Below are 19,682 nucleotides of genomic sequence, written 5' to 3' on the forward strand. Positions count from 1 at the left end.
TCTACATGGAAGCCTTGCTTCCGGACTCACCTGTCTGAGGGCCTGGAACATGTGGTATGAGCCCCATAAACCCAGGAGCAAGCATGGAACTTGAGCCAGAGGGTTGTTTAGTAACTGGTGGGCCCCTTTCTCCGACGTCTCATGGCATCTCTTTGGCTTTAGCCTTGTGGTTAAGGGCTTGGCTTCTGCAGTCAGACTCCTTAGGTTCGAATTTCAGCACTGGTACTTTCTAACGGTGTTACTTTGGGTAATTTCTCTCTGTGCTAGTTTCTCTACAGCCAAGCAAGGATAAATAACCCTGTCTTCCTCCTAGGTTTACTGCAAGGACTAAATGTGGTCACGCTTCTACAGTCGCCACAAGTAACACCAACACATATCACCCGAACATGTCTCTGGGAGCTTCCCCTCACTTCTGCACAACCCACTTTTCACTTGGTCCAAGGATTCTGGTTGAATACTTTGTCAGGGAGTGTGCTGGGCATTCGGTCTGGCAATGACCATGCAGACGGTGGGGTTTCTTGCCTCATGGGTGGCCAAATTCCTCAAGTTCCCTAAATGAAACTTGTTTGCCTCTTCCAGAAAATAGCTATTTGTTATCTCTGTAATGCCAAAAAAAAAAAAAAATAAGGGTGAGTATCATTTCATTTTTCATCAGAATCGTTGGTTAGGTGAAAAGCTGCCAGAAAATTTGAAATATCTTGCTCCTTTAGACATCAGAAGGCTGGGAGATTTCCCATTATTAATTAGAAATAAAAACTTCTTTGTGGCCCAGCACAAGGGCAAAACTGTGATTTCACAGGTCAGTGGAAAACTCAGCAACACTGTTTTGCTTGGTATTAATTTTCTTTAGGGAGTAGGAGGAAGATGGAAGGTGGTTTCCAGAATGATACATCGATGTGGCCATGTACATGCAGTTGAGGGAGGTGACTGAGGTGGCGTGTTCCCCACGAGCGGACATGGACAATCATCTCACCTCCGAGTCTCAGTTTCCTTTCATGTAAAATAGGGATAATGGAACCTCCCATACGGGGTCGTTTGTGGTAGGTGCCATACAGGGTAGAGCCCTGTTCCCCGCGGCTTTTCCTGGGGAGACCCAGGATGTGGACTCATCTGGGGGCAGCAACACTTCCTCCTTTTTCATTTTCTAGGTCCCTGGACAGGTCAGAACGAGGGCAGTGGTGAGGAGTTCTGGGGAAACCTGTAGGGGCCTCAGGTGGGTGGGTGGCTAGGTAGCACTCTCCTGGGAAGCCTGTATTCTCCTCTGAAATTGCTGAACTCTGCAAGGATCCGCCCCATTTTCTTTGCTGAGCTGGTTCTTGTTTGTTTCCAGTCCTGCTTTGCAACAAGCAGTTCCAGCGTTTAAGAGACTGCAGAGGAGGCCTCGCGGGTGTGTGGACCATTGGGTGTATGACTGGGGCTGTTTTAGTGGCAGCTCAGTCTGTGCCTTCCGGCTCAGCGTCAGGCTCCGCGTCCCCCTCCGTCTGCCACAGCATCTTCCCATCTGCAGGAAAGCAGGCCATAGGACACAGAAGCCAGGCCAGCGGCCCAAGCCAGGCTGCCGGCGACCAGCCAGCCTTGCCGGCCTCTCTCGGGGACCCTGCGAGGCTCGGCGGGCCCGGGTGACGGGCCCGGGCCCGCAGGTCACCGGCGATGGCACTCGCGGTGGCTCCCCTGCGCGAGGAGCGCGCGCGGACCTCCCCGCAGGCCCGGCGCCCGGCCGGCCTCGGGAACTGACCAGGCCGCGTGTGAGCGCCGGGATTCCTGCTCCTGCCTTAAATATGCCGGTTATTTTTATCTCCCTACGTCAGGCGGCGAAGGCCATCCCACCAGTGGCCGCGGCGGCTGCTACACAATGTTTCCCTTTAGTCGGGAGGGGAAATGGAGGGAGGCCAGACTTCCTGATCACATGGTGCTGAAGTCAATGAAAAAAAATTAAGGGGGACCCCTCCCTTTTTCTGCAATGCCCGATCCAGGTCTCCCCCCTCACCCGCTCCCCCCACCCTCAGCCCCCTTGGGCTCCCCGCGTCGGAGAGCAGCCGAGGCTCCAGGCGGAGGGCCAGCGAGGCAGGAGAGAGGGCAAACATAAACACGAGATTGTTGCAGTAATTGGTGCTCTGAAAACACTGAGGAAATGAGAGGCTTGTACGAAACATCAGCCGACAAGAAACGGGGTGATGTCAGACAGCCTTCCAGGATTAGAAACCCTTAAAAGCTCCGAGCCCGCGGCCGCGGCGGAAAGCGCTCGGCGATCCCGGGTAGGGAGCCCTGGATCGCCGCGCGGCTGGCGCTCGCTCGCCATCGCCTCTCTGCCGGCCTTTCCTCTCTCCTGTTTTCTCTTTCTCTCTTTTTCTTTGTTTTTTTCCTTCCTTCTCGCTTTCTGTGTCTCCCTTTCTCTTTATTTGCATTCTCTTTCTCTTTTATTTCCTTTTCCTTCTGCATTAAAAAGAAAAGGACAGATCACATCAAATGTTTCCGTTTCTAAGACACCTGGTACTTTTAGATTTTCTCTGACTTTGAAACAACAAACCGTACTCAGCCCCCACACAGACCCCGCGGCGCACACTCTGCCCTTGGGTGTCTGTCGTTGGGGCTTGCACTTTTCCTCTCATTCCCTGTCCCTGTCTCCCTCTCCCCCCTTTTCAGGGGTTAGAACTACACGTTGCAATAAAGCCCACACATGTGGAAGGCCTGAAAATAAACAAGAGGCATTTATCAAGGACAAGCTCCCCAAGAAAATGGGATTATATATGTATATGTATTTTTTGGTAAAAATCCGGCATTTTCAAAAGAGAATATGAACTTCCCAGTAACATGTCACCCAGCCTTCAGCTGCTGTGGCCTCACTTACTTTTCCTGGACTGAGATAATTAAGAAGGCTAAAAGCACACAGAGAGTACACGCGCGCACACACACACACACAACATACATTCACTCCTTGACAGCTCCCCCTCCCCCAACCCCACAGGGCAGGGTAGCTAAACTAACATCATTGAGGAAGGTCTTGTGCCAGATCCACCTGGAACCTGGCCGGGTCTTTAAGTTGGAGGCCAGGTCTCATCTGTTCAGTTACACAAAAGATGCCGCCGGTCGGACTTTCTCTCCTGGTGTTTGCCAGGATTAATGAGGCGCTGTTTGGAAAGGGCCTGAGCCCCTCCGACCAAAGGCACCAACGACACCTTTTCAAAGAATGATTTATGTCCAGCTTTACCCAAATAGGAACCAAAAGAGGGGTTTCTGTTTTCTCATCTTTAGAACAGATGAATTTAGCACCTGGATCCTCGCATTTCAGAAGCTTTAGAATCTGCCTTATTAATTGCTCTGTCACCCTCTCCTGGCAGCGTAGGCTTTTCACCCTCTCTTTTCAAGACCCAGTGAAAGGTCACATCGAGGTCCGTATGTCCTTGGGGAACTGGACGAGTCTCAAAGACTTGGGGGGTTCCCTCACTGCTGCTCATGGTGGGAACAATGTCCCTATCCCTTCCCTATACACTCATAAATCTTGCGGTAACTTAGCCCCCCTAAAATTTGACACTCCTAAACTGTAGTAAGTTGAGCCGAGTATTCTTCTCAGTCTGATCCAATATACCTATGGTGATACCACCCACCAAGAGGTAGATAGCAACCCTGTTTTCCAGTTTTCATGGGAACATTTTGCATCTTTGATGTTCCCTTTATGCTCTGCACAATCAGTGGTACGCCTCCTCTCTTCCCTGATGCTCCTGTATCTCCCCTCCCTCAATTTCTCAGCCTAGGGAGCTAAGGGTCTTCCTTGTCTATTCTTGCTCTCTCCCCATATCTATCAAGGTCAATGGATCCTGTTGTTTAGTCCCCCAAAATCTCAGGTTCTCTGATGCTCCTTCTCACCTCCTAGCATCAGAAACTCCTAAGGTGAACCACCTTTTTCTGGGTGGTGCCTAAGAATCTTCACAGTTTGAGTTAAAAATCCCAGATTTGCTACTTAGTGGCTTCATGACCTCAAGCAAGTTACTTCTGTGAGCCTCAGTTTTATCTCCTATAAAATGGGGATAATGATAGACCCACCTCATAGGCTTGTTGCGAGGATTAAATCAGATAAACGCATAAAGGACTTAGCCTAGTGTCTACCACGAAGTAGGGGCTCTGTAAACAGAGGCAGATCTTTATTACGCTCGATATTAGTGTTCTTAGGCTATACTTTGCCTCAGGATCACCTGGAGGCCTTGGTAAAATCCAGACTTCTTGGTACTACCCCCCATAGCTCCTGATTCAGTCCACTGATACAATTGACACGCAGCACTGTGGAAGTTTCAGGTATACGACCTGAGGATTTGACAGAGGTGCATTTCTAACTAGCTCCTGGTGATGCTGATCTGTAGGTCTGCAGACGGCACTGTGGACAAAGTCAGATCTTGTATGCCTCTGATTTTCTTTGTCTAGATTCCTTGGCAATGGCCATGTGGCCCCTTTTGCTCCTGACCCAACTCACCTCACTTGCTTGCTAATATTCCCCATCACTCAATTGACACCCCACAGCCCTCCAGGCTGCCATGCTGGTAGAGCTGCCTCTCTGCTGGGAATATCCTCTCCCTCCCTCCACTGCTTGGTGAGCTCCCCCAACCTGGAGGCCCAGACGCAAGGCTTCCTCTTCTCCAAAGGCTTTCCTACTCCCCCCAACCACAAGAGCCAGCCTCTCCCTCCTGCATGCTTTGCCCTCCACTCAGATTCCATGGCGGTTGTCACTGGATGCCAAACCATTATCTATGGATGGGCCCGTCTCCCCACTGGCCAGTGGGCTCCTCCAGGGAGGGTCAGGTCTTGTTTGTCTCTGAATCACAACGGTATGTAGAGCCTCCAGTTCAAGGAGGGATTCGGTAACTGTTGAATGAATAAGAGAATGAATGAACCAGCAAGCGTACCCTCTAGGGAAATCGGCCTAGCTGATAGGATTGTGGGGGTGCTCTGGAGCTTGGGACACGCCCCCCGCCCCCGCCCTCCACCACAGCCCCAATCTGAAAGATTCGCAGTCTGCCCTGATTTAAGGAGCTACTGCTAAGTCATTTCAGTCGTGTCCGACTCTGTGTGACCCCATAGACGGCAGCCCACCAGGCTCCACCGTCCCTGGGATTCTCCAGGCAAGAACACTGGAGTGGGTTGCCATTTCCTTCTCCAGTGCATGAAAGAGAAAAGTGAAAGTGAAGTCGCTCAGTCATGTCTGACTCTTAGCGACCCCATGGTCTGCAGCCTACCAGGCTCCTCCATCCATGGGATTTTCCAGGCAAGAGTACTGGAGTGGGGTGCCATTGCCTTCTCCAGATTTAAGGACAGAAAGCACTTATTCATTGAACTCTAAGCTCCCTTTCCCTTTATATCACTGAATCATCCTAACATTTCCCTGCTTATGAGAGGATGGTTGAGGCTGTGGGAGAGGAAGTGACTAGCAGAGGTTATGTAGCCCAGAAGAGGAAGCGCCAGGCTCGGGTCAACTTGGACACACAGCTCCCCACAAATTCCACACAACACACACATGCACACACGTACACACACATGCACCCGTGGATGCACACACAAGTGATCTAGCGATTACCTCATTATCGAGGTTAACGCCCAAAGCCACTTCTAGAAGGAACTTGCTGGCATATCCCCTTGTGGCAGTCGGTTCGTGCAGGGCCCTCCCTGTCCACCTCCTTCTCTGGGCTTCAAGCTCCTCGAGAATCTTCCTGGCCTCAGCTGCAAACTGGGAGGCCCAGGAAGGTAGCAGGAGGGATGCTCCCAGGCCAGCTTTAGAGACTGAGGAAGGGGATCAAATCGACCAACATGGTCTGCAGAAAGATTTCGTGGCTGAACTACATTTGAGTTGCAATCTATGTGGCCCGGTGATATGATATGGTTTGGGTGTTTCCCATGTACCTGACGCTGTATCAATGACTCTGCATATGTAACACTCACAGTAACACAATAACCTGTGTGCATGCTCAGTCTTTCAGTTGTGTCTGACTCTGCGACCCCATGGACAGTAACCCTCCTGCCAGGCTCCTCTGTTCATGGGATTATCCTGGAAAGAATACTGGAATGGGTTGCCATTTCCTCCTCTAGGGGATCTTCCTGACCCAGGGATTGAACTTGCATCTCCTGAATCTTCTGCATTGGCAGGTGGATTCTTTACCACTGATCCACCTGGGAAGCTGAACCCAATAACATAGATATTGCTGTTTTTCCCATGCGTAGATGAGGAAACTGAGGCTTGAAGAGGTTAGATAACTTGATCAAGATCACGCAGCTAAGCAGGGAAAGCTAACTAGGAAATATACATCCTTACTTCCATCTTATCGATATGGGAAGCAACATACTGTTGTTGTTGTTTAGTTACTTAGTTAAGTCTGACACTTTGCAACCCCGTGGACTGTAGCCTGCCAGGCTCCTCTGTCCATGGGATTTCCCAGGCAAGAATACAGGAGTGGGTTGTCATTTCTTTCCCCAGGGGAATCTTCCCGACCCAGGGATAGAACCCATGTCTCCTGCTTGGCAGGCAGATTCTTTACCACTGAGTCACCTGGGAAGCCCAAAGCAACAAAACTCAGCTTAGAAAGCAGAAGAAACCAAGAGGTTTGAGATTCCATGACTCAGCTTTATTTCGTGTCCATTTGTCTTCTTCAGACAAGCCAGATGGTACAGAGGAGTTAGAATCTGGGATTCCTAGAATGGATGAGATTGAAAGGCTGAGCAATCATCTTATCCAAACCCTACTCTGCCCACATGTTGCCAGGTTGAGGCACAGAGAGGGCTTGGTACATGCCTAATACCACACAGCTTGTGAATGAGCATCTGAACTGGACTGCTTACCACCCAGGCAGACCTTCCTTCTTCCTTTCCTCCTGCAAAACTTTATCAGGACACCTATCCTAGGCCAGGCACTTGTGGTTTTGAGATTATTTCCCACCTGACTCCTTAGACCATGGCAAGACTCTGAAACAAGAACTTCAACTATGAAGTTATTCAGATATGAATGGAAGGTTCAGGTGGCCTGGTGCCTTAATGCAGCCTGGGCGGATGGCTGCATTGTCTACACTTAAGTTCTGGCAAGCAGCAAAGGCAGAAGCTGATATTGACCTTTGGCAGGGATGGCATCTCTTGGGCAGTCATCTCCCTGCATTCTTGGCACCTCCAGACAACTCAGAGCTGGGCATCATCCTCAGCATCACCCTTTGCTTATACATTAGAGTTCAGGGAAATTTGAGAGCTTCACTTGGTATCGGTTACCAGCTGAGTGGCTCAGACGGTAATCCGCCTGCCATGTAGGAGACCTGAGTTCGATCACTGGGTTGGGAAGATCCCCTGGAGGAGGAAATGGCAACACTCTCCAGTATTCTTGCCTGGGAAATCCCATGGACAGAGGAGCCTGGTGGGCTACAGTCCATGAGGTCACAAAGAGGGCGGACACAACTAAGCAACTAACACACTAACAGCAGCTGAGTGGGCCTAGCAAGTGATATAACCTCTCCCAGCCTCCATGGACCCATCTGTAATGTGGGGATAAATGGAGTACCTGCCTTGAAATACCAACCAGACTCTTGATGTGAGTTGAATGGGTCTGTCTATGTTAAGAGGGCTTCCTAAAGCATGACTACATATAGTTTGTTAATATGACCGTTAGTGGCCTTGGGCCAGCTGCAAGCAGTCAGCTCAGGAGACCAGCTTCCCAGGACAGGGAGTGGGTAGGTGGGATAAAGGCAGAGGAGAAGGGAAGGAGAAGACCACGTGAAGATGGAGGCAGAGGTTGGGGTGATGCCACTATAAACCAGGGAACACCTGGATCACCAGAAGCTGGAAGAGGCAAGCAAGGGTCCTCCTCCGGGGGACTTCAGAGGGAGTGCAGCCCTGCTAACGCCTTGCTTTTGGACTCTTGGCCTCCAGAACCGTGAGAGTACATTTCTGTTGTTTTCAGCCACCCCATCTGTGCTCATTTATTACCACAGCCCTAGGACATTATTCGGAGAAGGCAATGGCACCCCACTGCAGTACTCTTGCCTGGAAAATCCCATGGACAGAGGAGCCTAGTAGGCTGCAGTCGATGGGGTTGCTAAGAATCGGACACGGCTTAGCGACTTCACTTTCACTTTTCACTTTCATGCATTGGAGAAGGAAATGGCAACCCATTCCAATGTTCTTGCCTGGAGAATCCCAGGGACGGGGGAGCCTGGTGGGCTGCCGTCTATGAGGTCACACAACTGAAGTGACTTAGCAGCAGCAGGACATTATTAGGCTTCGCTTGTAGCTCAGTGGGTAAAGAATCTGCCTGCAATGTGGGAGACCTGGGTTCGATCCCTGGGTTGGGAAGATCCCCTGGAAAAGGGAAAGGCTACCTACTCCGTCCAGTATGCTGGCCTGGAGAATGCCATGGACTAGTCCATGGGGTCGCAGAGTCGGACATGACTGAGCAACTTTCACTTCACTTCACTTTAGGACACTACTACAACATTATCTTTACCCCCATTTTACAAACGATAAAACTGGATCAGAGAGGTTGCATGCCTTCTTCTAAGCTGCCCAGATAACAAGGAACTGCTGTTCAAGCTCAGGCTTATCAGACCCCAAAGCCAAGACTCCCTTCAAGTGAAACATGGGGGTGTTTGAAAGATGCGGCAATGGGTCCCTAAGATGAGAAAACTAGGCTTCCTAAGTGGAGGAAAGGTGAGAATTGGTCCTTTCGGTCTCAAGGCTGATCTTTCAATCCAGAGAATTCCCCAAGAGACATGACTGCCACAAAGCCCACTCAGATGCTGAAGGGAGGAGTTTTTAAAGGGAGTTTTGGTAGTTGGATTTGCATAGATGGTTCCAAGGCGTGTGGTTTTGGGAAACACTGGTTGAGCAGCTCATCCATAGGGTGACCCAGGCAGCCAGTTCTGAGCTTGGAAAAACATAGATTTCTTTTTTTTTCCCCTCTTTCTTCCTTTTTTTTTTTCCTTTTTAAACACGAGTCAGGCTGGGAGGGACCTCAATAAGGAAGGAAATCAATAGGAAATGCCTTTAGAAAATGAGATTTTTCAGAAAGCATGCATGTCATGTCATCATTCTTGATGCAAAGGCTTGGGTCCTGTGATTTGAAACAGGAAATCAGAGAAATCAAAGGCAGCCAGTGAGAGGAGAGTGTGGAAGCTTCCTCGGTCCCGGAGCCAGCTGTGCGATCTGACTGGCAGCTGTGATTACAGAGCCCAGTCACGTGGAGGCCAGTGGAGGGAACGGCGGGTGTTGGCCTGGGGAAGAGCAGTTCTGGGTGGGACCTGAGAGTTTTCTCCACACACCTGAAGGGCTGTTTTGAGGCAGGGTGACAGGCGTGTTCTGGGGGGCCTGGGGTGACCCATGGAAACTACCAGGCTAGGTATATCACAGGAGGCACTAGAGCAAAAGGTTCAAAGCCACAGGGCTGAGGGTTCAAATGCCTATTTCACCACTTAACTAACTTGAGCTAATTATTTAAGCTTTCTGGGCCTCTGTTTCTTCATCTGTAAAATGGGAGTCATAATATCTTCCTGGTAGATTTGTTGAGATGCTTAACTCTTTTCTTTTTTTTCTGCTGTGCTGGGTCTTCATTGCTGCTCACAGGCGCTCTCTAGTTGCGGGGAGCAGGGGCTTGCTCACTGCAGTGGCTGCTCGTTGCGGAGCACGGCCTCTAGCCTTGGGCTTCAGTAGTTGCCTCTCTCAGGCTTAGTTGCCCCATGGCGTGTAGCATCTTCCCAGACCAGGGGTTGAACCTGTGTCCCCTGCACTGGTGGGAGGATTCTTAACCAGTGGACAACCAGGGAAGTCCAGAAACTTAACTTTTTTTGAAAGTCAAGTTCTAAAAAATAAAAAGAAGTGAAAGTCAAGTTCTTGGACCAGTACCCAGTATATAATGAGCACCCTATAAATGTTAGGTGTTTTCTTCTCTTCTTGGAGAGGTCAAGGAAGGCTTTCTAGAGCACAGAACTGGGATGTAAAGAATTAGTGTTGGGATTTGCTTTGTGGAGGCAGATGGGCGAGAGCATGGAAGGTGGAAGGAACAGCAAGCCTAGGGATACGAAGAGACCCACCTGGGTGTGTTTGTCCCGTACAACGTTGAGTTCTGTCTGGAAAGTAGAAAGTGATGGGGGCTGGGGACGCTGGCAGGGCCAGGGCATGGAGGGCTGGGGAGTCTGAGTTAGGAGCTTGGAAATCATCATGCAGGTCAGCGCTTCTCAAACCTGAGTGTTCATCAGAATTGTCTGGAGGATTCCTCCAAACACTTAGGGGCTGGGCCCCACCCCCAGAGAGGCTGATCTATTTATTCTGATCTTTATTCTGAGGTGGGGGCTGCGAATTTGCAAATTCTGACAAGTTTCCAGGGACCACAGTTTGAGAAGCCCCGCTGCAGATGGTGAGGGCAGTTGAAGGATTGAGGGCAGTTCAAGATGAGGTTCAAGGTCAGTCTTGTTACCTTGAGGCCACACGGGTAGCCACCTGAGGGCACCGTGGGAGGCTGCTGGAAGCAGAGTGGCAAGAGCTGACATCCTCTGTTCTCCAGTGACAGCTGGGCCTGGAGGTTGACAGGCTCCAGGGAAGGAGAGCTGAGCAGGCTGCCTCGAGGGTGTGTGGCCAGCTAGGTGCCACTCCGGGGCAGCTTCACACTTTTTCTTCTTTTATTAAGGGTAGCCCAGGGAAGGGTGACTTACGGACATCCTGGGGATCCCCAGGGATGCAGAGGGCGAAGTCCAGCGAGCAAGGGAAAACCTCCCAATGGCCGCTCCCTCCAAACCCACAGCTGCCGCCCACCTGGGGCCCCCATCAGTCAGTGCCGGGGCGGCACGTGGCTTCCTGGAGTCGCTGGAGGAAGGGAGGACAATTATCAAGGCCGCATCCCACCCCTCTCTGTCAGTGCTGGGGGAAAAACAATATTTAGTTAGTTAAACACCCGGCTATGGTTTCGTTTGAAAAGCTGGCTTTCATTAGGAGACTGCAGGGATTGATTTATGAGGACAGATGAAAAAAAGAACAGGCATAAATATGTAGAACTCACCCAAATGATGACTAAGGGGACACAAAATGTACAGAGCCCTTGCAAGTGGAGACGGAAACGACTTATTATGATTCTCGGTGCTGTCTTGGGTTCACGCAGCCACAGCTCCTGATGGTGGAGGAGCTTTTTGACTTATTTGTCTAGAATGATTTAAAATCAGGGAGTGTGTGTGTGTGGGGGGGGGGGGGAGGGGGATGGGTGGGTTGAGGTGCATATTTTCTCACTCAGCACTGAAAATAAGTTTTACCCTTATATATCTGATTATATGCAATAGAAAATATGAAATAAAAAATACTATATGTGAAATGCAATTTCCTTTGCTTCCTGGTGACAAGCTTGTGAAAGGATGTTCATTAGCACGTTGCTCAATAATGGAAACTAGGAACAGTCTAATGTGTGCATTAACGGGGGGGTTGGAGCAGATAATTTTGACACTCCTCCAGACTGTGTGGATAGATGTGGTGGTTTACAAGGAATGTGATGGCTCTGCCGTGTATGTGTGTGTGTGTGTGCACATGTGTGTGTGCACAGTGATCTCAGTGCAAATAGTGAGATTCAGGATAGTGTGTAAGGTTGATTTCATGAATACAAAACTGCACACACAGCCGCATATTTCCCCATGAACATATATGGGTATAAACTCACAGATGGGGCATTTCTGGTGGCTCAGTGGTAAAGAATTGGCCTGCCGATGCAAAAGACTTGAGTTCAATCCTTGATCTGGGAAGATTCCCGTATGCTGCAGAGCAACTAAGCCTGTGAGCCACAACTATTGAGCCTGTGCTCGCCAGTCCTTAAGCAGCAACAAGATAAGCCATGTCAGTGAGATGCCTCACACTGCAACATAGAGTAGCCCCCTCTTGCCGCAACTAGAGAAAAAGCCCACGCAGCAATGAAGACCCAGTAAATAAAAAAATTATAAACTCATAGACAAGGGCTGGGAAGGATGCACATTAAAATGAGCCTCATGGAATAGATAACTAATAAGGACCTACATGTGTAGGTGGGGAACCTACACGTGTAGCACAGGGAACTCTACCCAACATTCTGCAGTGACCTATGTGGGAAAAGAATCTGAAAAAGAATGGATACGTGTTTCTGTATAACTGATTCACTCTGCTGTACACCTGAAGCTAACACAACACTGGAAATCAACCATGCCTATGTGCTCAGTCGCTTCAGTCACGTCCAACTCTTTGAAACCCATGGACGGTAGCCCATCAGGCTCCTCTGTTCATGGGATTCTCCAGGCAGGAATACTGGAATGGGTGGCCATGCCTTCCTCCAAGGCATCTTCCTGACCTAAGGATCAAACCAGCATTGCAGGAGGATTCTTTATTGCAGTGCCATCCAGGAAGCCCTGTAAACCAACTGTGCTCCCAAAAAATTAATTTAGAAAAGTGATCTTCTGCGGAGCATGGTGGAATGATATCCAGGAGGTTTCTGCTTCGCATGTCATGTTCGGATGGTTTGCATTGGGAATATATTGACATAGAGCTTGTGTAGTTGAAACATCGTTAGAAAGACAATCAAATCCTTACTCTGAACTCTTTGGCAAGCGTGAGATGAGGGCAGCAGCCTTTTCTGCGGGGTCTCAGGCACACCCTCCTGCTTTTTAGGCTCTTGGTATCCACCTCCTGCCTGGGCCCTTGCTGATGACCATGGGTTGTACGAGGTCAACTCCTTTTGGCTGCTTCCCAAAATTTAACGTGGGATTGACCTGACCTCACCTGACAGCTCTCTTTATGGTCATGATGCTCATCTCACTGAGGTCTCAGAGAGAGCTTCTAGGTTCCAGCTCTCCCGGTAGACCAGCTCTTACTGCCTGATGAGGCGCCTGGTGAGGCCCCATTTCTCTTTGCCTTCCCTCCTTCCCTTCTTCTGTGGGGTGGGGGGTTGAGGTGAGGCAATAAGACCCATCCTACCCCACCAGGTTTCTGCATAGCACTGGCATGCCTCGCTGTCTCCTCCCTCGAGAGGCAGCCCTCCTCTCCTTGGCCTCCTGCCTGGGAAGTTGGGGGCAGCTGTTGCTTCTGTACTGATGCCAGAATCTGGTTCCTGGGAGGTCTGGCCTGGGAGCACCCACACATCCATGGTGGGCACAAGGAGAAATCTGGGACACTCACGAGATCATGTTCTCCCACTGACCTCAACAATCTAGCCAAGGAACATGCTAGCCCATGGCACTTTGGTTTCCCCATCTGTAAGTTGAGATGATTGGTTTCGATGGTTTCTGACCCAGCTCCCAGCTATGCTGGCCAGCATTTCATTGCATGCCTTTGTTGGCTCTCACCTCTCCTTGGTGGCCCTTCGATCATCTTATTCCACTCCCAAGACTCTGTGGAGCAGACAGGGCAGCTCGTGTTTCCCCCACTTTACAGCCTAGAAAACAAGGCTCTGAATTGACAAGGGTGCCCAAGTTTGTCCAGCTGGCATTGGGTCCTGGGCAGGTGTTTGCATTCACAGTCTGTAAAGAGATTCACCAAGAGTGAGAGCGTCTCTGGGAGATAAGAGGAAAGGGACCTTCCTGGCAGAGGGCAGAGGGCAGAGGGCAGAGAAGTGTACAGAGGGAGGGTGGGGCCTGATTTGGTTCAATGAAGCTGGAGGAAAGGGTGTGGAAAGGAAGGAGGAAGGAGGAATTGGGGCACCTTTCCATCTCCTTATAAATTATCTGTATTAAATATTCCTCCTCGGGGAAGTCCTCCAGGCAGTGGTGTGCTGGTAAACATTTAACAACAATCCTTCAAACAAACAAAAGCAAAGCCAACCTTCCTTTATAGTGATGACCACTCACTCCCACCATGGCCATTTTCAAGTTAGCGTGTGATCACTGAATTTTTGGTTAAAGCGCCCCTAAGAGCTGCCTCCAGCCCACTCCTGGGTCACTAACTTTTCGGTCTGCTCTTAAACATCTACTTGCTCTTCTGACTTAGCAGCCGTGTCCCTGGTCACATCGTTGAAATCATTTGTACATAAGACTCCTACACGAGGTACAGGTACACCTGTCAAGTGGTAATGTAGGTGTCCTAAGGTGAGCTCAGGGAGGACAGAGACCTCCCGTGGAGCAGAAGGGCAAAAGCGTGCTTGATCTTGACTTTCAGTATGAATACAGACCATGAAAGTGGGGCCTCCCGATCCTTCTGATCTTTGGGGTTTTAAGCAGGAGGTGTCAGAAAAGTCACCACAGGGATAACTGGCTTGTGGTGGCCAAGTGTTCATAGTGACATCACTTTTGATCCTTCAATGTCAGCTCTTCCTATCATTGTGAAGCAGAATTCACCTACATGAGACCCTGTCAGTGTTTCAAGAGCCGTACTCATGTCTGATTACATGAGACAATGATGGGCTAAGTGCATTAAATCTACTATTAAAATGTGTAAATGCACAGAATGTACTTGGAAGAGCTGTGGCCCTTGGAAATGCCGTGTACTTAAAGGCTGTGTCTACCAGCTGACGTGCCACTTCCGGTCCCGCAGGAAGTGCTGATGGCGCTCAAGGACATGTCTCTTGAAGGACGATGAACTCCTAGCCCACGTGGGCACACAGCATCCACTTTTCTTATTCTGCTTGTTTGTACCACCATTCCTTAACCCACACTCATTTAAAATTCTATGCAACCTTTTGGTTTTATGTGGGAATACCCTCCCACTCAATCCTTCTGGATAAGGAGGGGCTTTCAAATCTGTTCTATTAGTGATTGGCATGATGGAGTCCATGGAGGCCACACTGAGGAGATGAATTCGGATTCCAGTGGGGGCTCCACCAGTTTTCAAGCTGGGTTTCTGAATGAGTTGCTGCACCTTCCTGAGTCAAATTCTCTCATCTGAAAAAGAAAGATAATGACCCCGATGTTCTTAGGGTTTAATGAGACGAATAAATGAATTTGGGAGTCTGGGCTGTTGTTCTGTTGGCTCCCTGTGCTCGGATTTGTGCTTCACCAGCCTCTGCCCTGCTTCACTGGTGCCTGGGAGGTGGACCTGAATGGCATTCCTTGCTTTCCACCTTCTTCTTGGCGTTTAGCCAAGGGGAGGCAGTGACAGAAGACTGAGGGGCACTCGGGGAGAGAGAGAGGGCCTCCTAATCACTCCTCCTGCTTTTGCTTGGTTCTTGGCCAATGGCTGCATCCCTCTCATCACACTCTAACTCCAGCTGTCGTGGTTGGTGGCTGATGTCCTTGGGCTCTGGCTTTCAGCTGAGGCTGAGGGACAGAGGATAAGTCACAAATGTCGTTAGTTCCTGGGTGTCTCAAGATCTATTACTCTTCCCCTTACTCTCACCCAGACGTCAACAAATAGTCCCTTGGATAAAATGTATTTTAAGTGTCCCAAATGAGTCTGTCATCTGTTTCCTGCAAGTTCCTGCACAATGACAAACCTGGTGCCCGGGCACGTAAGAGGCACTTAATAGTACCATTAGCAGCCACCCTTTATTATGGGCTTAACTTGAGCTAAGCACTATGCCAAGTGTTTCTTTTTCTTTTTTTTCACATGCATTGTATCATTTAATCCTCAAAATGACTTTATGTGGAAGGTACTAATTATTCTACCCATTTTGCGATTGAAAAAGTAGAGTTTAAAGTTAGTGATTTGCCAAGGCACCAGCTAGTGAGTGGGGGAGTCAAGTTTCAAGTTCAGTTCAGTTCAGTTCAGTCGCTCAGTCGTGTCCAACTCTTTGCGACCCCATGAATCGCAGTACACCAGGCCTCCCTGTCCATCACCAACTCCCGGAGTTCACTCAAACTCACGTCCATCAAGTCAATGATGCCATCCAGCCATCTCATCCTCTGTCGTCCCCTTTTCCTCCTGCCCCCAACCCCTCCCAGCATCAGAGTCTTTTCCAATGAGTCAAGTTTCAAGTTAGTTAATGTCAATTGTGCTATTATTTGTTGTTGTTGTTGTTATTCAGTTGCTAAGCCGTGTCTAAGTCTTTTGCGACCCTGTGGACTCCAGCCCACCAGGCTCCTCTGTCCGTGGGATTTTCCAGGCAAGAATACTGGAGTGGATTGCCATTTCCTCCTCCAGGAGATCTTCCTGACCCAGGGATCGAACCTGAATCTCCTGCATTGGGAGGCGGGTTCTTTACCACTGAGCCACCTAGGAAGCCCCATTATTTGGTGACTGGGGACCAACTCTTAGAGTCAGACCCTCGCTACGGAGGCTTGTACTAGGAGCCGCTGGGTCAGCACTTGCCAGGGGACGAGGCCGGCACTTCCTAGGTTTCTGTGTCATTTTTCCCGGCACTTCTCTCTCTGGCATTAGGGCCCCTCTTGCCTCCATAGCCCCTTGCCTCTTGTTCAGGGAGTGTCCCCAGGCCTCTCTCTGTTCCCAAACAAGCCCCAGTGGACAGAGTTTCCTTCATCACCTCTCGCCCATATTTCTACCCGCTCTGAGCTGCTGGAGCAGCCCCTGCCTGCTTCTCCACCCTCCTAGTCACCCACACCCATTGGTGTTTACAACATGTCTCCAGCATCTGCGAACTCCATTAGAGCCAGAGCTACACCCTCTTCCTGCTCATTGTGGCAGACTGTGCATGAGGCCAGCCCCAACACAGCTCCCCAGGGTGCCTGCCAGACTTTGCCACCAGCCAAGGCCAGATCACCTTCCCTGGGGACCCCCCACCAAGCGCTAACCCAAAAGTCACTGCAGGAGAAACATTTCGAGGGGCGTATCAAGGCCGCACTCTGTCATAGTTTGTGGCTGTGGTTAGCATGATTTGGACTGGCTTAGGAGGAGTATTAGTTTTGGAGTCAGCGTCATCTGCCACTTAATAGCTCTGTGATCTTGGCTCAGTTGCCTAACTTCTCTGAGCCTCAGGTTCCTGATCTGTAAAAATAAAGATAGATAAAGCTGTTGATTGAAAGTGCCTGGCACATCTTAGGTGCACATTTTTTCTCTCTCTCTCCCACCTCTCCCTCCCTGCTCTCCTAAAGACCACTTTGGGGGTACCAGTGAATAGTGTAAAATATATTTGTCACTTGTTTATTTTCAAAGTGCTCTCTATTTGATGTGGACATGTTATCAGAGATTATAAGGATAATTATCCTCATTTTATAGATGAATGGTCTAGGTTTCAGAGAGTTTAAAGTACTTTTCTCACGGTCACCCAAAGAACAGATTGGATTTGCAAATAGCTCTAATTTAAACTGACTCATTATTTTCGATTTTCTCTTGCCATTTTTTAAGAGTGAAAATAAACAACCCAGTTATATAAACCAAAATGAAATAGCTTTTATTTCTTGTAAAAAGATAGCTGCCTTTGGTCTTCCCTCTTATTCTTCTCTATCTGGAGGTTCTCCTGCCTAATCAGTTGTCATTTGTGGCTCCATCACTTCATTATCTAGTGCCCTGGATGAACTGAGCTTTCCAAGGTTTTTCTGAGATTTCATCTCACAAGGATGGGCTGCTGGAAGCCGCACCAGGGGTGGGCTGACACCAGAGGGGGTTCTTCCATAGGAAACAGTTCAGGACTTGGGACTGAAGATGGGATGCCCAGGATGATGAAGTGAGTCTGAAGGTCATTATTGTTATTGTGCATTTTCTCCTTATTAAGCTCAGAAGGTGACAGAAGTTTAAAAGTGTTTTCTTCCTCAACATCCTTTTATTGAGAATTAAAAAAATAGAAACTTTGAGCGGTGAGCTATCACGTACCACCTTATCGTGAGCTCCCTGCTGGCAGGCTGGGTCTTACTGACCTCTGGACCCTTGGTGGCCCCTTCCCATAGTGCTTTGCACACAACAGTGAGCAAACACAATGATCAAACATTTATTGAGGACTCTTCTCTGTATTATGCTAGATGCTTTCATGAGAAAAATGAAAACTCCTTGTCCCAGATCACACCAACAGTGGTGGAGGCTGGCTCTGAACCCAGTTGGACTTCTGACTCCATATCTGGTACTCCTTCCTCTATATCTCAGCTGTCACTCAAAGTCTCCCTCAATGATGATTGTTGAGCAAGATTTAAAAGGTTTTTCTTTTAAAGGCTGCCAGCAGCGCTGTATATGCTTTTGGGGGAAGGAGACTGAATGAAGAAGGCGTGATCCTTCACAGAAAGGATTATAATGAACTTCAGCTGTCTGGGTGGTTCACTCACCATGTGAGAGTAAAGAGGATCAAAGAGACCAATGTGTCACCATGGGAACTGTCCCAGTTTTATAATCATTTTTTCAAAGGCCTAAACATATGAACACATGGAAAGCAGGGAAGATGCAGTGAATGGGAAGTGATACAGGCTAATGATTCAAGCACAAATTTGGAAGAGGGAAAACAGAGTGTGGAGAAATATTTTGAGCAAAATTATAAATAGCTGCTCAACTCACTTTTCCAGGATGAGTAGCAATTGACTACAGGTGAGAAGAATTATCATCCTGTGTCTGGAAAAGATGCATTGAGATGGGGCTTCTTGGCTGAAAGATACAGTGATGGCTCTGCCCAAGGAGAAGTGAAAGAGCTTCTGGAAGGAGACAGGATGGGAGGTGAGATTTTTGAGGATGTTTGTCAGATGGTGAAAAATGGTCACAAATTATCCTCCACCCTAAATACATATCCCTTTGCATGTGGCTGCAATTTCTCTCATCAGGAGGTGGGATCTCTAACCCTGGAATCTGGACTTGACCATGTGCTTGTTTGGTCAGTGAGATACTAACAAATGTGATGCAGACCGAAGCTGGAGAAATTCTTCAGATGGGGAGAGCCTTTCTTACTGTTCTTTGTTACACTGTGACTACCATGATATGAATAAGCCTAGGCCACCTGCTGGATGATGAGAGACACGTGGTCTAGTTACTCCCATCACCTCTCCTGACCTACAGCCAGCCAGACATGTGTGAAGCTGTTGACGGCTAGTGGACCTCAGAAAAAGGAGTGGGCCTAGCTGATCCCAGATGGAGCTGAGATGAGTCGTCCCAGTTGGTCTCGGCTCAAACTTTTGACCCTTAGATTCATAAGCAAATAGATGGTTGCTGTTTTAAGCTGCTAAGTTTTGGAATGATTTGTTATGCAGCAAAAACTAACTTATACATGGTATAATGCAACAGATTGCAAACATCAAGTGGGAAGATAAAAATGCACTGTTGATGCTGGTGTAGAACAAGCTATTGCCCATGAACCAGACTCAGCTCCCCCTACCCCGCCTGTTTTTGTAAATTAAGTTTTAATAGAACATGGTCAAACTCATTTGTTTACATAATGTCTATAGCTGCTTTTGTTCTATAATCGCAGAGTTAAGTAGCTGTAACAGAGACTGTCTGGCCAGTAAAGCCTAAGATATTTACTATCTGGCCCTTTATAGAAAAATTTAATATAGGATGTAATATTAAATTGGACTTCAAGTATAAAACTTTATCCAAAAAGAAGCAGATAAGTATATATTTTAAGAATTTCCAAAAGAATATTATTTATTTTCAATAATATTAAAAAACAACACATGCTCATTATTAAAAAAAAAAGACACAATAGAAAAGATGGAAAGTCACATGTACATTTATTATTTAGAGATAACCTTCTTGCAACTTTAGAACACATCCTTCCAAACACTTCTCTCTTCCTATATATTTTTTATTTCTTAAAAAGAAATTGAACTAATCATACTTTTCCCACTTAGTATGTTTTTAATATTATATTGTACAGCATATTAATAACACATATGTTAATATCATAATTATATGATAATACTTAA

General features: G+C 48.4%; 1 long non-coding RNA gene across 1 annotated transcript in view; it reads left to right on the forward strand.

Annotated features, from left to right (window-relative positions):
- Positions 1–455: 455 nt before the first annotated feature.
- The window catches only part of LOC132346002 (uncharacterized), a 43,800-nt gene continuing 24,573 nt past the window's right edge, over positions 456–19,682 (forward strand). Inside the window, exon 1 of the long non-coding RNA XR_009495674.1 lies at positions 456–7,552. This is a non-coding gene — a long non-coding RNA (uncharacterized lncRNA). The remainder of the gene's footprint in view (positions 7,553–19,682) is intronic.

The sequence above is a fragment of the Bos taurus genome, chromosome 8 (genome assembly GCF_002263795.3).
Source record: "Bos taurus isolate L1 Dominette 01449 registration number 42190680 breed Hereford chromosome 8, ARS-UCD2.0, whole genome shotgun sequence".
In the NCBI taxonomy this organism is placed as follows: Eukaryota; Metazoa; Chordata; class Mammalia; order Artiodactyla; family Bovidae; genus Bos; species Bos taurus.